This window comes from Microtus oregoni, unplaced genomic scaffold (assembly GCF_018167655.1).
Source record: "Microtus oregoni isolate MIOR12 unplaced genomic scaffold, Mior012 000007F_ref0000211, whole genome shotgun sequence".
Taxonomy (NCBI): Eukaryota; Metazoa; Chordata; class Mammalia; order Rodentia; family Cricetidae; genus Microtus; species Microtus oregoni.
Window position 1 is genome coordinate 51,529,628 of NW_024543066.1, and position 17,072 is coordinate 51,546,699.

Here is a 17,072-nt window from a genome sequence, read left to right on the forward strand (position 1 = left end):
ATATTTAAGAAGATTTTTCAGTTAAATGTTTAAGGTTCTAAGAAGGCAGAGGCAAGTGGATCTCTCTGAGCTTGAGACCAGTCTGGTTTAGCAGCCATCCAGGCCTACAGGGGTACAGAGCAAGACCCTTTCTCAAAAACGATTTAACATTCTGGCCCTGTTGAGAAAGCCTGGCCTGAGTTCGCTATGTGGAGTGCACAGCAGGAGAGGCCTAACTTCTGAGGGTTGTTCTCTGACCAGAACACAGGCAGAAGTGTTAAGACATGTAGACTGAACCTCACACTGACTCCCTGTCCCAGCTTGATTAATGTAGTAATAAGATGATAACCCATCATGTAGAATAATACCAAAAACATGCAGATGACATGTAGATCTTCAGTTCTCTCGTTTCCACCCTCAACACATGCCATTGTCCTTAGTGGCCTCCCAAACAGAAACTGTTAAGTCCCCTCCCCTCAGCCATCCTCTGTCAACCTTCTGAATACTCCAAATACCCTTCCCTCTAAGAAAGCTGCTGAAAGAAAAAGAATGATGCTGTCCAGGGACAAAGACATGAGATTGACAGCAGGCCTCAAAATTAAAACTCAGAAGCCACAGGTCCTAGACTGGCTTTTACAGTGGTCTCATTTTGCAAATTAAAATGTCTCAAACTCATAAAATCAAAGACAATTCAACAAGAGCTACAAAACCACAAACTTCAGAGCAGTCACCCTTTCAATTGTTTCTGACTTAGTTTCACTCCGGTTGGTTGCCAGCGACTTCAGTAGTCACTCAACCACACTTTGATGGTTTTGTCATTTTCTATCGCTGCTAATGTTTTCTGTAGGGTGACAAGCTGCTGAGGTCACAACATCTGTGCTACATTATGACTTATGCGCAGTCTCTTTAGTCTGAAGGTTTCATATGTAAACCATGTTGACTTCTGAGCCAGACACAACCCACTTTCCACCAGTAACAGAGAAATTGGCAAATATGCAGTATTTCTCATTCCTATGGCCAGTGTATGTCTTCAGGCATCTGCCTCTGCTGTAATCCCAGTTTAAGAGTATTGTCCAAAGTTGCAGTGAGAATATATTTGCCATTTGGAGAAAATTTTACAAAAGACATGGGAGGGTTACCATCATCAATAAGTGTTTTTAAACATTGGTCTGAAGCAGCATCCCAGATTTTACAAAGATCATCATTGTTCCGTGACACTATCAAGGACCCATTGCAATTAAAATGTATGGCAAAGATGAGATCCGAATGAGCAAAATCTTAGGCACTTTCCTGTTTTCACCTCTCATGGAAGGATCCTGAAACAACGAGGTTGGATGGTGGGTTGAAATTACAGAAGACAACATCACTGTGTCCTTTTAGTGTTTTCAGCCATTTTCCAGATCTCACATCCCATAACTTTAGAGTCTTGTCGTCTGAGGCAGAAACAAGATGACTAGAATCTGAAGACCAGGCAACATCTGATATTTCCAGATTATGACCTTAGGGTGTTTTCTTACATTTCCCATCATATGCCCCCCAAATTATAATTAGTGTATCAGCAGCAGAACTTGCTAGCCATTCTCCATTAGGACTAAATTGAACTGATGATTGTCCCTCGAGAGTAAGTCTGACAGCATAGTTGGATTTCTGTGGTTCTCCCGCCCACTGGGTGGCAGAGGAGAGGGCCGACTGCTGTGCTTTCTCTGCTGGGGGATGTTCAGTCACCATAGCTGGGCTCTACAGTTTGCGCAGCTGTCCCGCCCCGAGCCTTGCAGAAGAAAATTGCTGTTCCAAGACGCACCATTTAAATTGTATCATGAGCTTGTCTTTAGGGTCGCATAGAATCAGCAGCGAGGTTTGGACCACTCTTTTCTCGCTTTATTCGGTAGCATCAGACAAATGGATCACAGTCGTTCTGAGATAGGAAGGTACTCTTGCTGGGTGCTGTTAAAGGACTAGGCCATCGATTGCGGCTTAAGGGAGCTGCACAGAAAATCCTCTTCCACACCCTCCCCAGCTCCCAAACATCTGGAAATGGTGAGAAACTGAGGACGCCAACACTAAAAAGAATTTGAGAAGGCTCAAGAAGATTCGGGGACAAACCACAGCGCAGGCCCACAACCACCAACGGGAAAAAAAAGAGAGAAATAAAAACAGACAAAAAACAAGGTTATGATGGAAGAAATAAGCAAACCTTTGGTCCTTAGCCCGGATACTTTATGTTTCCATAAGAAATAGATAAGTAAAGCTTTTGGAGCTCTGTCTTGTTAACCAGGCAAATTTGCTTGCCACTACGGAAGCATTTTGTTTCAGAGCATAGTTTTTAACTGGTGCTTTGTAGTAAGGGTGCTTTGTAAGGAAAGGAACCCTCCTTGCTTTATGTCCTAAGTGCTGGGGCTGCAGGCATGGAGCATCATTCCCATTCTTGAGGTAGCAGGAACAGAGGTGTTGAGGCAGGGTTTCATTGTATCCCAGACTTGCCTAGATAGAATGTAAGGTAACCTACTGCCTCGGCTTCCAGAGTACTGAGATTATAGGGTTGTTACCACTCCTGGCTGCCTTTTAGTCTGATCTTTTCTTTTTCCATAGTGTTAATGTGGGTGCTTAGAATTTCCACCTCCCACCTCTTTGGTTTTTCAAGACATGGTTTCTGTGCATAGCCCTGGCTGTTCCGTAACTCTTTCTTTAGACCAGGCTAGCCTTGAACTTGGGGATATACCTGCCTTTGCCTCCCAAATGCTGGGATTAAAAATCTTGTACCACCACAAAACTTCTTACCTGTTCAATTCCCTCTCTATTGTGTATATCATGTGGGGCTATGGGTGGCACCGAGGCCACCTTTTGAGTTATCCTCATCATTGCAGGTATGGTGAAAGGCAGTTCTCTTTATCCACTGAACCGTCTGCTTTCTATTTTGAGACAGTTTCTCATTCCACAGCCCAGACAAGCCTTGAACTGGTGTCAATTTCAACCCAATTCTGTCAGTCTAGGATGAACAGGGATAAGCCACCACACCCAACAAAATTACTTCCTTTCTCCCACTACCATGGATCACAGTGATTCATTTGTTAGGCATAAGGTTTTGTCTGCACATCTGCACTGTGTTAAGCAATACCCTCAGGGTCAGAAGAGGGCATCCAGTCATCTTAGAATGCTGCACATAGGTGCTGGATCAAATCCAGGTACTCTAAAGAGCAGCCAATACAAAGGTTCTCAATCTTCCTAACGCCCTAATGTTGTGGTGACCTCCAATCATAAAGTTATTTCATTGCCACTTCATAACTGTAATTTTTCTGTTATAAATCACTGTAAATATCTTATGTGCAATCATTGTGCAAGGGTTGTTTGATATCCCCCAAAAGGGTCATGACCCACAGAGAACCACTTAGCCACAACTGAAGCCCCAAATGTTATGATTTCTGATAGGGCTGGTGGTTAGAAACCATATTATCAAAACTTTCTATATTTATTAACCCATCAAAAATGACATTGTAGCCTGGAGGTGGTGGCACATGCTTTTAAGACCAGTGAGAGGCAGAACAGGCAGATCTCTGTGAGTCTGAGGCCCTCCTGGTCTACAAAGTGAGTTCCAGGATAGTCAGGACTGCTATACAAGAGAACCCCTGTCTGAAAAACAAATAAAAAACATCGCATAACAAATTTTAGGTTTTGTTTCAAGTAAATATGTATTTCTATAATATCTAGGATGCCAAAAGAAAAAGATGGGTACAACCTAAGAGCTAAGATGGGATGATGGTGCTGGATGTTGAGAGCAATTCACACGTCACAAGTATGAGGGACAAAAGGTGCACAGATTTAATATGTGAGTAGAACTAAGAGATGGCTTTTCCTTTGAAAAGAGTATTGGAGTATTCACTCTTGATGTGTAGGAGACCTTGTTTATACATAGCATCAAGGACTTATTTTTTTTTAAAAAAAAGGGCTAGAAATAGACTGTAATCATTGCTCATGTTCTAACAAGCTGTCCTAACAAATAACTAAGATTTGCTTAGCTCTTTGGGAGAAGTGAACCCAAGGCATCAGCAATCAAAGTGGGACCCTGGGTTCCTAGGCTGTGTAATGGTTATCATTTTATAACAAGCTACCCTTCTCAGAAAACAGAGTGGACCTATTTCAAATTTCAGAAATCAAATCAGTTTCTCTAAATTGCCATAAGTCTCCCATTTATAGTGCAAGGGCTCATGTCTCTACTCCTCAGTACTTTCTAAACAGAAATGTTCAAACTTTTTCTTTTTTAAAAAAACATATATCAGACTTCTATGACCATGGAAAGATTCCTCCATTCTATCTTAACTGTTGAAACTGGCTTCTTTAAAGCAACTGTCTGGACTACAAGTCTTCTGGGTTTTTATTTCCTCCTTACCTGGAGCTCAAATGGTTGATAAGACTGAGACCCTTATTGTCCCTCCTCTGTGTTCCACTTGCTTCCTTGGGCTAAGGGCATACGGATAAAAATATGTAAAGCACAATTCTAATTCTCTGCAGAAACACTGCATACAGAGGAATCTGTATACTCAGTAATTGTGAGCAGCCATGTGGGTACTGGAAATTGAAACTAGGTCCTCTGTGAGCAGCCAGTGCTCTTAACCACAGAGTCAATTCTCCAGGCAAACAAAACTTTAAAATATGCCCAAACAGACTAATGTTATCTGCTGTATCAAACACACTGGTATATGTTAGTTTGTAAAATATGTCACACAGCTTTTCATTCTCATTGATGTCACAGACTTCTGCTTTGATGATGTTTCTTTTTGTAAACTTCAGGTTCTTTAATGTATCCTCAAATAAGATACTTTCTGTTGAGACAATTTTTAATACTTATCCAGTACTGATTTCAGCCAACTATATGAAAGAAGTAGTAGTTTAACTTCACACCCATGGTGCTGACTATAAAAGCAATTATTTTGCATCCCAAAACTTTTCCTTGTCAGTACTTTCAATATTTTCACTAGGAAAAAAAATATTTCAGAGTTTAGTCATTATGTCACTAAATTCACAATCAACCATTTGAATTTCATTTAAACCTTTGTTAAACTTAACTGACTATATATAATTTCAGTACTACAGGTGAAAGATGCTTGGTACGAGGGGGGTCAATTCATCTATCTGAAGATGCAATTAATACCAATTGCAATATATGAGATGGAGCCATTTAAAAATATTGCTGATGAGGAAACAATGGGAAAAATGCTCCAATACAAAAGACTTGCCCAGTGACAGCCACTAAAACCTAGCAGAGGACTTCCTGGGCACAGAAATGCTGCATGGCCATAAAGAACAGAACAGGAAAATTCTCCTCTGCACAGCCACCATCTAAGAATTATGACAGTGGAGGAAAGTAATCCATTAAATCTTGATCTTGACATACTTTATTATCCATCTTAAACCTGACATACAACAGACACAAACAAACATGACTTGCTTTTATTTGCCTAAAGGAAAATAGACATTTCTGATTACTTAGTTGAAAGCATTCTATACTACTAATAGTCCTTAATTATTACCTCAAGCCTTCAGATAATCTCATGTCCAACAGTAATTTGATACTTTAAATGTTTTAAGGGGTTTTTTTTTGCTTTGTTTTGTTTCTTGTTTTCCAACACAAGGTGTTTCTGTGTAGCCTTGGCAGTCCTGGAGCTTGCTCTGGAGACCAGACTGGACTTGAACTCAGAGACCCACCTACTTCTGCCTCCCAAATCCTGGGATTAAAGATGTGTGCCACCACTGACCAGGCAGGGGTTGTTTTTATCTGTGTTGAGTGCTTGCTGACAAGTATGTATGTCCACTATGTGTGCCCCTGGTACCTAAAGAGGCCAGAAAAGGGTTCTGGATCCCCTGGAACTGGAGTTACAAGCAACCATGAGCCACTTGATATAGGTGCTGGATGCAGACTCCTGCCCTCCTTAAGAGCAATACTTTTTGTAACTGTTAAATGATCTCTCTCTCTCTCTCTCTCTCTCTCTCTCTCTCTCTTTTTTTTTTTTCGAGACAGGGTTTCTCAGTAGCTATGGAGCCAATCCTAGAATTCACTCTGTAGACCAGGCTGGCCTCAAACTCACAGAGATTCACCTGTCTTTGCCTCCCTAAGTGACGAGATTAAACGTGTGCACCACCACTGCCCAGTTATAACAGAAGACCTCTTAGCAGAAAAACCATCTCTCCAGTTCAGCTCTAGCAATTTGATATTTTAAAAATGTTAAATATCAGCTGTGCAGTGGTATTTCAATCCAGAAGCAGATGAATCTCTGAGTTGAAGGCCAGCCTGGTCTACAAAGTGAGTTCCAGGACAGTTAGCACTGTTACACAAAGAAACCCTGTCTTGAATAAAAACAACCCCAAAACCAAAATAAATAAATAATTAAAAAGTTAAATCTCTACTTTATTAAACATTATCCTACTGTCTTAGTACTCATTCTTATAACTTTCCTAATAATAAAGAATATTATAGAGTATCATTTACTGTTGATGGAGGGAGGTGGCCCTTTTGTTCCCTCCCGGCTGCCCAGCTTGCTTACACCATAAATAATCACACAGAAACTGTATTAATTAAAACACTGCTTGGCCCTTAGCTCTAGCTTCCTATTGGCTAACTCTCACACCATGATTCAGCCCATTTCTAATAATCTGTATGTCACCACGAGGTCATGGCTTACTGGGAAAGATTCATCATGTCTGACCTCCATAGTGGCTCTCTGTCTGCCTTTCTTTCCAGCATTCAGTTCTGTCTACTCTGCCTACCTAAGTGCTGCCCTATCAAAAGGCCAAGGCAGTCTCTTTATTCAACCAATGAAAGCAACACAAATACAGAAGGACCTCCTACACCAATTTACTTTATAGCCAACATAATACACTTAGTCACATGTAATCCCAAATTACTTTTAAATAATGTTGGATGATGGGAAAAGGTAAGTCAAAATATTTCCTAACTATGCAGATAGATAATCTGTTTACTTCAAACAGAGGAAAACAGACCTACTAATTGGAGATGTCAAATGAAACTGCAAATGAGCAAATTTTGGAATGTAGGAGGCAGCACACAAGTATGTATCCTGAAAGGAAACAATACCCTCTCAAAAGGCAACCCCTTTTTCTTACTGTACATTACTGAACAGAATTTCCAATGTAAGTCAAAAGTTCTAGTCCCTAAATATAGATAAAATGGCTTCCTTATTAGCATGACAATTTTCACAAAATTAATCAGAGATAAAATAAATCCCAAAGAAACATAAGGAAAACCTGTTGTAAAATGCAGCCCCACAACTGGGGTCAGACAGCTGAAATGTTTATTTCACACTACAGAAATCAATCAAAGTTGCCAGTAGGCAGTCATGTACAACAGAGAGTTTGGTTGACAAGTTACACTTACATATGTTTTCTTAGGCATAATCAGCAACTGGAATAATTCAGATTTATTAGGGGACAATAAGGCTGGAAAACACCCAGAGTCCACTAGGTTTGTGTGGTACATGGAAGAACAACTTTAGCACAACAGTTTCCAGCAGGAATGACTGATGAGGTCATTAGAAAAGTGGCTTTGACTGGTGACAAGGATGAAGTGTTTCACAGGGAACTGTGTCTCCAAAATCCTTTCTTTATATTCAGTATTTGTACTTTCTGGGTTATTTCCCCATCCAATCATATTTACCTGTTGGTCCTTCAGGTGCTTCCAATACCTTTACATCTCAAATTCTCTGAATACAATTGTTTTAAAACCAAAGTTCTTAGTATAGTATACATACTTGAGAAGTCTGAAGGAAGACAGGGCAAGTAAAGAGAACAAAGCCACTTTGCCCTATCACTGTCAAAATTGCAGAGCTTGTTGTGCTGTAGATACTACCATGCTGCTCTAGTGACACCTTTCTGATAAAAATATCAAATCAACAGACTTTGCCAGATGAAGGACTAAAAATAGAATTCATAAGTACCCCTTAAAATTCCACTTGTATTAAAAAACAAAAGAAGTCTGCATCTTAAGGACTCATTTCCAGAACATCTGAATTTGTAGGGTTAACTTTAGCCAACTCTAATCTTTACATTTAATCATTTTACTGTAAAAACAAAGTTCAGGGTATTTAAGGTTCAAACTTCCTAGGTGAAGCTGAAGAAAAATCTTCTGTTTTAAATAAAACATATTGCACTGGCTACTGGACCTGACATCACTGGGTAACCCTAAAATTCCTACAAAAGTTCCAGCTGTGTGTTCTCGGTAAGGTGGGGTAACAACTCTGTGTGCTTTGTATCTCTTTTTGTTCAAACTTGTTTATAAGATGCAAAGGTTTTAACTATCCAATAGAAGATACATAACTCAAAACATTCTACAGAAATAACGTTACCAGTAATTTACAGTAAAAAAAAAAAGCCACAAAAAAGCCAGAAGTGATATTTTAATGTGATATAAAGGCAAAACTGGAATGTAGGGATAAGTCCTGCCCCTTAGGGGGCGTGTTCACCTCGGGCTAATGTTTGCCTATAAATTTGGCTAGTGTGCTCCCAGCTGCTTCTTCTGCTTTCCTGGTCTCTGTGGGAACGGTGGTTCTGTAAGTCTATTTCGCCATTAAAGCTGTATATATATTTTTACAATCTGTCTGCATTCATTTACGCCGTTACATTTTGGCGCTCAATGTGATGGACTAAATCCACTTAAAAAACCTGAGAAGGCTTAAAAATAAGGGAGAGAGAGTTTAACACAGATATTTGCTGTTTGTTGGTGATGTGCTGAAGAGAGATTTCCTGATTCTGCAACAGCAGCATAAAAAACGCTGCGTCATTTTAAAGCGCTGCTTCCTGAGGCTGTGCTGCCAGCATGAACTCAGGCTTTAAAGCATTTCAATGGATTTTATGGGACTGGATGTTTGTGTTCCCACTTGGGATCGGAAGGCTCTGAGACATGCCGATGGCTCAGCGCTCCCCGCCTGCACCTGGGCAGACAGCCGAATCAGGCTTAGGCAGGTGGAAGAGCATGGCGGATTCCTGACAGAGATGTGTTTTCAGACTGCGCAGTGCTCTGCGTGTCAGATTTGGATGTAACTTGGATAAAAAGAATTTCTGTGCTGCACGCTCAGTCACAGAATTAAAGTGCTAAGTGCCGCTCCTACCTGGCGGCCCCAGAGCTAGCACAAAATGGTACGTCCTCCATTTTGAAATTTTCCTGACTCAGCAGCAGGAAAAAACCTGTGTTGTTTAAAAATGCCGGCTTTCTGGGCCATCCTGCCAGGGCAAACTCTGACTGTTTGAGGCAGGAGGGCCTGCTACAGAGAGAGGACTTGAGTGTTATCTGTTGTAGCTCCCTGGCTGGCAGGGATCTTGAAACGCCATAGAGTTGTGGCTATAAACATGGCTACAGCCAGTACCTCAGCCATGAGGCTGGAAAGCTAAGAAATAGACTGGATCTAGCTGGCAAAGCCACAGCTTTAGTCCTACTGATATTGCTTGGTACATTAAAGACTCATGTGGTTAGAAAAACAGAGATACAGTAAAGAGAGCATCAAAGACAAAGAAAAATTTTTAAATGATTTACAGGGTTAAAATATATGCAGACTAAAAGTTAAAATTCTTTTTTTTTCAAATATTAAAAACAAGTTTAAATTACGTTTGTGTATTTATTATTTATTTACGTACATGTGTTTATGCAGGGGTGGGGGCGGCATTGGAGTGCCACAGGACATTTTCAGGAGTCACTTCTCTCCTTCCACAATGTGGATCCTGGGGATCAAACTCAGGTCATCAGACCTGGCAGCAAGCCTCCGTTTCTGCTGAGCCATTTCACACACTCCTTTTGTTTGACAGAGCCTCACTGTGTGGCCCTGGAACTCCCTGTGATTGTAGGTATAGGCTTCTTTTTTTTTTTTAATTTATTTATTTATTAAGGATTTCTGCCTCGTCCCCACAACCGCTTCCCATTTCCCTCCCCCTCCCCCGATCAAGTCCCCCTCCCTCATCTGCTCGAAGAGCAATCAGGGTTCCCTGACCTGTGGGAAGCCCAAGGACTGCCCACCTCTATCCAGGTCTCGTAAGGTGAGCATTCAAACTGCCTAGGCTCCCACAAAGCCAGTACGTGCAGTAGGATCAAAAACCCAAAAAACAAAAATAAAGAAGAAAGAGAGTAGTTGGGTGTGGTAGTACACACCTTTAATCCCAACACTTGGGAGGCAGAGGGAGATTGACCTCTGTGACTTCAAGGTGTGGTAGCACACTCCTTTAATCCCAGTGTCTAGAAGGCAGAGACAAACAGTTCTCTGTGAGTTCCAGGTGTAGTAGTGTACACCTTTAATCCCAATGCCTGGGAGGCAGAGACAGGTGGATCTCTGAGAGTTCAAGGACAGCCTGGTCTACAGAGTTATTCTAGGTCAAAGATTTACAGAGAATATAAAATAGAAGTAAAAAGAAATGAAATAGAGATTAAAATAAAGCCACACGAAAATGGAAAATTCACAGAGAGTCTGGATTATGTACATTGTGTTTTCTTTAAAATTTTTGACTGTGAAGGAGCTAAGTACAGAGAGACATTTCATTACATGGGCTGCCAAGTTAAACCACAATGGATATAAGGGTATTATGATTTCAAAATTTGGGTCTAAGGATATGATACTTTGGAGAGGGTCTTCTTTTGTTTTCACAGAGGACCAGACCCTGTGGATTGCATCTATCCTGATATGGTATGATAGACCACGACCTCCCGAAAAGTTCCTGTGAACATCCTCAAAAATTACTTCACTCAACTGCCAACTGAGATAAACCTGGCACACAGGTTACACCCTAAATGATCTGATTAACAGCGCCCCCATTCAACAGGAAGCAGTTTGGAGAGAAAAAAACTGCACCCACGTTCCCAAATATGGTTTATAAACGTTCTTTTACATTTAAAGGGGAATATGATATAGATATGAATAATTTTTATTAGTATAAATTTTGCCTTTTTATTAGTATAAATTTTGCCTTATTGAGAGAGATTTAAGGTCAATTTTGTTATATGTATATGCATATTTCTGCTATTGATTAAGATATTGTGATTGTGTAGTTCATTAAAAATATAATGTATAATTAAGAAATATAGATTAATGGATAATCATCAGTAATGGTCAAGCTTGTAGTCATGTTAGTTAGATTTTCTAGATATATAGAGATACATTTCAGTTAGATAGACATTTTTCATATCTTTCAAAGACTACGGAATATGCTATTTAATGTTTTAATAACTTAGGACTTTTCATGACAATGAGACACGTCTGCTCCTGGCAGCACCAATCTACTTTGAGAGGAAGACAGGCATCGAAGAGGATCCTTATGGAGTTTGATAGCCATTTGGGCAAGAAACTGTTCTTGCCTGGACTATTGCATAAACTGGACACAGAGAACCCCCAGAGAGAGGACCACTGAACTTGCTTAAAGGTGAGATGATCTTTCGGGGTTCCTGATTCATGAAGGAGTCTTCAAGACATTCTGCAGGTCACAACAGATAGTGACTGAACTGACTTTGAAATGTCCTGCTTCATGGAAATGTCTCTGGATACTATGGGCCTCTAGGCTGAAGATGGATGCCCCAACGGTACAGAGGAACTTTGGGTGACTGTCCAGGCAGCGAGATGTCTCTGTCATTTCTAGAATTTGAAAGTTGCTTTTTTCTTGTTTGCTTAGGTAATATTCTATCTTTCTGGAGTCTTTGATGGAGTTAAGAATAGTTAGTTATAGTTATAGTTTTCCTTAGTTACGATAAAGATTATTGTAATTTTTACTTGATAACTGTTTTGTTATATGTAATTTTGCTATGTTAAAGTTAAAGCCTTCCTTTTTTTGTTTAAACAGAAAAAGGGGAAGTGATGTGGGAGTGTCATATATCAATCTGTTGATTTCATTGGTTAAGCAATAAAGAAACTGCTTGGCTGGCCCTCATAGCTTAGAACATAGGTGGGTGGAGTAAACAGAACAGAATGCTGGGAGGAAGAGGAAGTGAGCTCAGAGACTCGACAGCTCTCCTCTCAGGGGCAGACGCCTGAGAGACGCTATGTCCCGCTCCCAGGCAGACACACGCGATGAAGCTCTGACCCAGGATGGACGTAGGCTAGAATCTTCCCGGTAAGCACACCTAGCTGTGCTACATAGAATATTAGAAATGGGCTAGTCCAGGTGCGAGAGTTAGCCTAGAAGAGGCTAGATAGAAATGGGCCAAGCAGTGTTTAAATGAATACAGTTTGTGTGTTGTTACTTCAAGCATAAGCTAGCAGGTGGCCAAGGTGCTGGGGATGCAGTCCCGCCGCTCAAATTACTACACTGGAAGTTCACCTTTAAATTAACCACCTAACTTATTCCTAAAATTACAAAGAATCAGTCTTGTACAGGGTAAGTTCAGTAACATGTTCTCTCAGCACAAAGCAGAACTAGAAAACAACAGGACAGATGGGAGCTTTCTTTGTTGTTTTTTCCCTTCTAGGCCAAGCACAAACATGGATCAGTGAACATAGTACTGAAAGCACCATTTGCAGGCACATTACAATCATCATTAAATAAGCAGCAGGAGGGCACTGTTTTTACTTGGGGATGTAGGGTACTTATAGAAGGAGATGAAATAAAACCAGGGAGCACTGAGATTATTAGAAAAAGATCACTGTCCTTTGAGTCTAGAGGTCATACTGAGGAGACTGCTATGCTTTTAAAGATAAGGTTGTTTCACTGCAGAATCATGTATGCAACATGAATACATTAGAATCAAGCTACAATTGACTAAGGAAAGAAGTCCCTAAGTAACATTTAAATCTGGGTTATCTGTCAGTTACATAGAAGAAAAGCACCTAGGGTGTACTCCAATTACCAGGACCTTGATCAGGATCACAAAGCCTGAGTATTTTTTTTAATGCAGAAACACAAACTCTAGTCAAACTGGTTTAGAAAAAGTGATGGGTTCTGTGTTCTTCTGGCTCTTTAATTGAATTTAGAACATGGTTTTATTAAGGACTTTTATCTTCATACTAGTGTTAAAACTCAACTACTTCCAAATCCTAAGAGACATAAAACTAGAGAAGCCATACACATTAATCTGTGCTCCTCTCCTTTCTGCTTTAAGGGAATCTGCCAAGTCAGTATAACATTTAAAAGTCAAAGTGTTAATTCTTCAGTATTCCTGACAACTAGAAACACATTCACTGAAGGCTAAAGGTGAGGGAGGGATGGTTTAACTTTACTATCTGAAGAAAGACTCCATTAGAGGAAAGAAAACCATCCTATCCCAGTAAGGATTAATGCAAATTTGGCTAGAAAAAGCCACTAGGTACTCCAAGGGTTAGTTCACTGTGGAAGAACTCAAGAAGAGTACTCTGATATATACATAAGTCTAAGTATTTCCCTTGTCCAAGCAGTAGTGTAATATTCAAGGTAAAGGTTTTAGTTTTATCTTTTGATGTCATTTTCCCCAATTTACAGAATGAGGGATGAGGCCTCTTTTTCCCCCACAAAAAAAGGGAGCCACAAAATATGTGTATATATTCCCATGACTCTAATATAATTGCAGATCTTCAAAGCTTAGGGATTTTTCCATAAGAGAGTGGGCATTCTGGTTGTCCTTGTAATAAAAGGATATTCCACAGAGAGCCAGAGTTTTTCTAGATGTGTGTAAGAGAGCAGGTGCACAAGACAATCAATGAGCACAAACAGTATTATGGAAAACATTTGAGAAATTAGCTCCATTAGGACTGTGGGCTCCACAAGAGGACTTGACTGTGTAGCCTGGTCTGACATAGGAACAAGAAAGCAGAGGATTGCTTCAAAGCTGGAAAGCTTCCATAGGAGCCTCACACTGCAGGAAGATGTCAACTGCTGCTGGCTAAGGTCAACCTGGGGAGTAATGCTGCTGTCCTCATCTTTGGTTCCAAAGTAATGCTCAATAAGATGAGAAACCTTTTGATCGATCTCCTGGTTTTCTATTCTTTTTTCCATTATTCTTTATTATTATTATTATTAATTTATTAAAGATTTCTGCCTCCTCCCCACCACCACCTCCCATTTCCCTCCCTCCATCATCAGCCCGAAGAGCAATCAGGGTTCCCTGCCCTGTGGGAAGTCCAAGGACTACCCACCTCCATCCAGGTCTAGTAAGGTGAGCATTCAAACTGCCTTGGCTCCCACAAAGCCAGTACGTGCAGTAGGATCAAAAACCCAGTGCCATTGTTCTTGAGTTCTCAGTAGTCCTCATTGTCCATTATGTTCAGCGAGTCCGGTTTTATCCCAGGCTTTTTCAGACCCGGGTCAGCTGGCCTTGGTGAGTTCCCGATAGAACATCCCCATTGTCTCAGTGTGTGGGTGCACCCCTCGAGGTCCTGAGTTCCTTGCTCGTGCTCTCTCTCCTTCTGCTCCTGATTTGGACCTTGAGATTTCTGTCCGGTGCTTCAATGTGGGTCTCTGTCTCAGTCTCCTTTCATCACCCGATGAGGGGTAATATTCAGGAGGATGCCTATATGTTTTTCTTTGGGTTCACCTTATTTAGCTTCTTTAGGATCACAAATTATAGGCTCAATGTCCTTTATTTATGGCTAGAAACCAATTATGAGCGAGTAAATCCCATGTTCATATTTTTGGGTCTGGCTTACCTCACTCAGGATAGGGTTTTCTATTTCCATCCATTTGTATGCAAAATTCATGATGTCATTTTTTTTTACCACTGACTAATACTCTAATATGAATATATTCCACACTTTCTTCATCCATTCTTCCATTAAAGGACATCTAGGTTGTTTCCAGGTTCTGGCTATTACAAACAATGCTGCAATGAACATAGTTGAGCATATACTTTTGTAGTATGATAGGGCATCTCTGGGGTATATTCCCAAAAGTGGTATTGCTGGGTCCAGGGATAGGTTGATCCTGAATTTCCTGAGAAGCTGTCACACTGCTTTCCAAAGTGGTTGCACAAGTTTGCATTCCCACCAGCAATGGATGAGGGTACCCCTTTCTCCACAACCTCTCCAGCAAAGGCTATCATTGGTGTTTTTTATTTTAGCCATTCTGACAGGTGTAAGATGATATTTCAAAGTTGTTTTGATTTGCATTTCCCTGATGGCTAAGGAGGTTGAGCAGGACCATAAGTGTCTTTTGGCCATTTGAAATTCTTCTGTTGAGAATTCTCTGCTCAGTTCAGTGCCCCATTTTTTAATTGGGTTAATTAGAATTTTTAAAGTCTAGTTTCTTGAGTTCTTTATATATTTTGGAGATCAGATCTTTATCTGTTGCGGGGTTGGTGAAGATCTTCTCCCAGTCAGTGGGTTGCCATTGTGTCTTAGTGTCCTTTGTTTTACAGAAGCTTCTCAGTTTCAGGAGGTCCCATTTATTCAATGTTGCCCTTAATGTCTGTGCTGTTGGGGTTACACATAGGAAGCGATATCCTGTGCCCATATGTTGTAGGGTACTTCCCACTTTCTCTTCTATCAGGTTTAGTGTGTTCAGATTGATATTGAGGTCTTTGATCCATTTGGACTTGAGTTTTGTGCATGGTGATAGATATGGGTCTATTTTCATTCTTCTACAGGTTGACATCCAGTTGTGTCAGCACTATTTGTTGAAGACGCTCTCTTTCTTCCATTGTATACTTTTAGCTCCTTTATTGAAAATGAGTTGTTCATAGGTTTGTGGGTTAAAATCTGGGTCTTCTATTTGATTCCACTGGTCGACTTCTCTGTTTTTATGGCAACCAAGACCATCCTGTTTTCATTACTGTAGCTCTGTAATAGAGTTTGAAGTCAGGGATAGTAATGCCTCCAGAAGTTCCTTTATTGTATATAATTGTTTTGGCTATCTTGGGTTTTTTGCTTTTCCATATAAAGTTGATTATTGTCCTCTCAAGATCTGTGAAGAATTTTGTTGGGACCTTGATGGGGATTGCATTGAATCTATAAATTTCCCTTTGTAGAATTGCCATTTTTACTATGTTGATCCTCCCAATCCAAGAGCAAGGGAGATCCTTCCATTTTTTGGTATCCTCTTCAATTTCTTTCTTTAAATACTTAAAGTTCTTGTCAAATAGATCTTTCACTTCCTTGGTTAGAGTTAACCCAAGATATTTTATGCTGTTTGTGGCTATTGTGAAAGGTGATGTTTCTCTTATTTCCCTTTCTGCTTCCTTATCCTTAGTGTATAGGAGGGCAACTGACTTTTTGGAGTTGATCTTGTATCCTGCCACATTACTAAAGGTGTTTATCAGCTGTAGGAGTTCTTTGGTGGAGTTTTTGGGGTCGCTTATGTACACTATCATATCATCTGCAAATAACAAAAATTTAACTTCTTCTTTTCCAATTCGAATCCCCTTGATCCCCTTATGTTGTCTTATTGCTATTGCTAGAAGTTCAAGCACTATACTGAATAGGTATGGAGAGAGTGGAGAGCCTTGTCGTGGATGGCTTTGAGTTTCTGTTTAATTTGATGTTAGCTGTTGGCTTGCTGTAAATAGCTTTTATTATATTTAGGTAGGACCCTTGTATCCCTAATCTCTCCAAGACCTTTATCATAAAGGGATGGTTAATTTAGTCAAATGATTTTTCAGCATCTAATGAAACGATCATACGTTTTTTTTCATTCAGTTTATTTATATGATGGATTACATTGATAGATTTTCGTATGTTGAACCAGCCCTGCATCTCTGGGATGAAGCCTACTTGATCATAATGGATAATTTTTCTAATGTGTTCTTGGATTCGGTTTGCCAGTATTTTGTTGAGGACTTTTGCGTCGATGTTCATGAGTGAGATTGACCTGTAATTCTCTTTCCTGGTTGAGTCTTTGTGTGGTTTTGGTATCAGAGTAACTGTAGCTTCATAAAAGGAATTTGGCAATGACTCTTCTGTTTCTATATTGTGAAATACATTAGGGAGTATAGGTATTAGCTCTTCTTGGAAGTTGTGGTAGAATTCCACATTGAAACAATCTGGTCCTGGGATTTTTTTGGTAGGCAGGTTTTTAATAACCGCTTCTAATTCTTCGCGACTAACAGGTCTATTTAGATTGTTCACCTGGTCCTGGTTTAACTTTAGTATATGGTATTTATCTAAGAAAGTGTTCATTTCTTTTACATTTTCCAGTTTTGTGGCATACAG

At 40.1% G+C, this 17,072-nt stretch overlaps 1 pseudogene; it reads right to left on the reverse strand.

The window, feature by feature from the left end:
• Positions 1-760: 760 nt before the first annotated feature.
• LOC121450596 lies at positions 761-1,707 on the reverse strand (annotated as a pseudogene).
• Between the last annotated feature and the right edge of the window lie 15,365 nt (positions 1,708-17,072).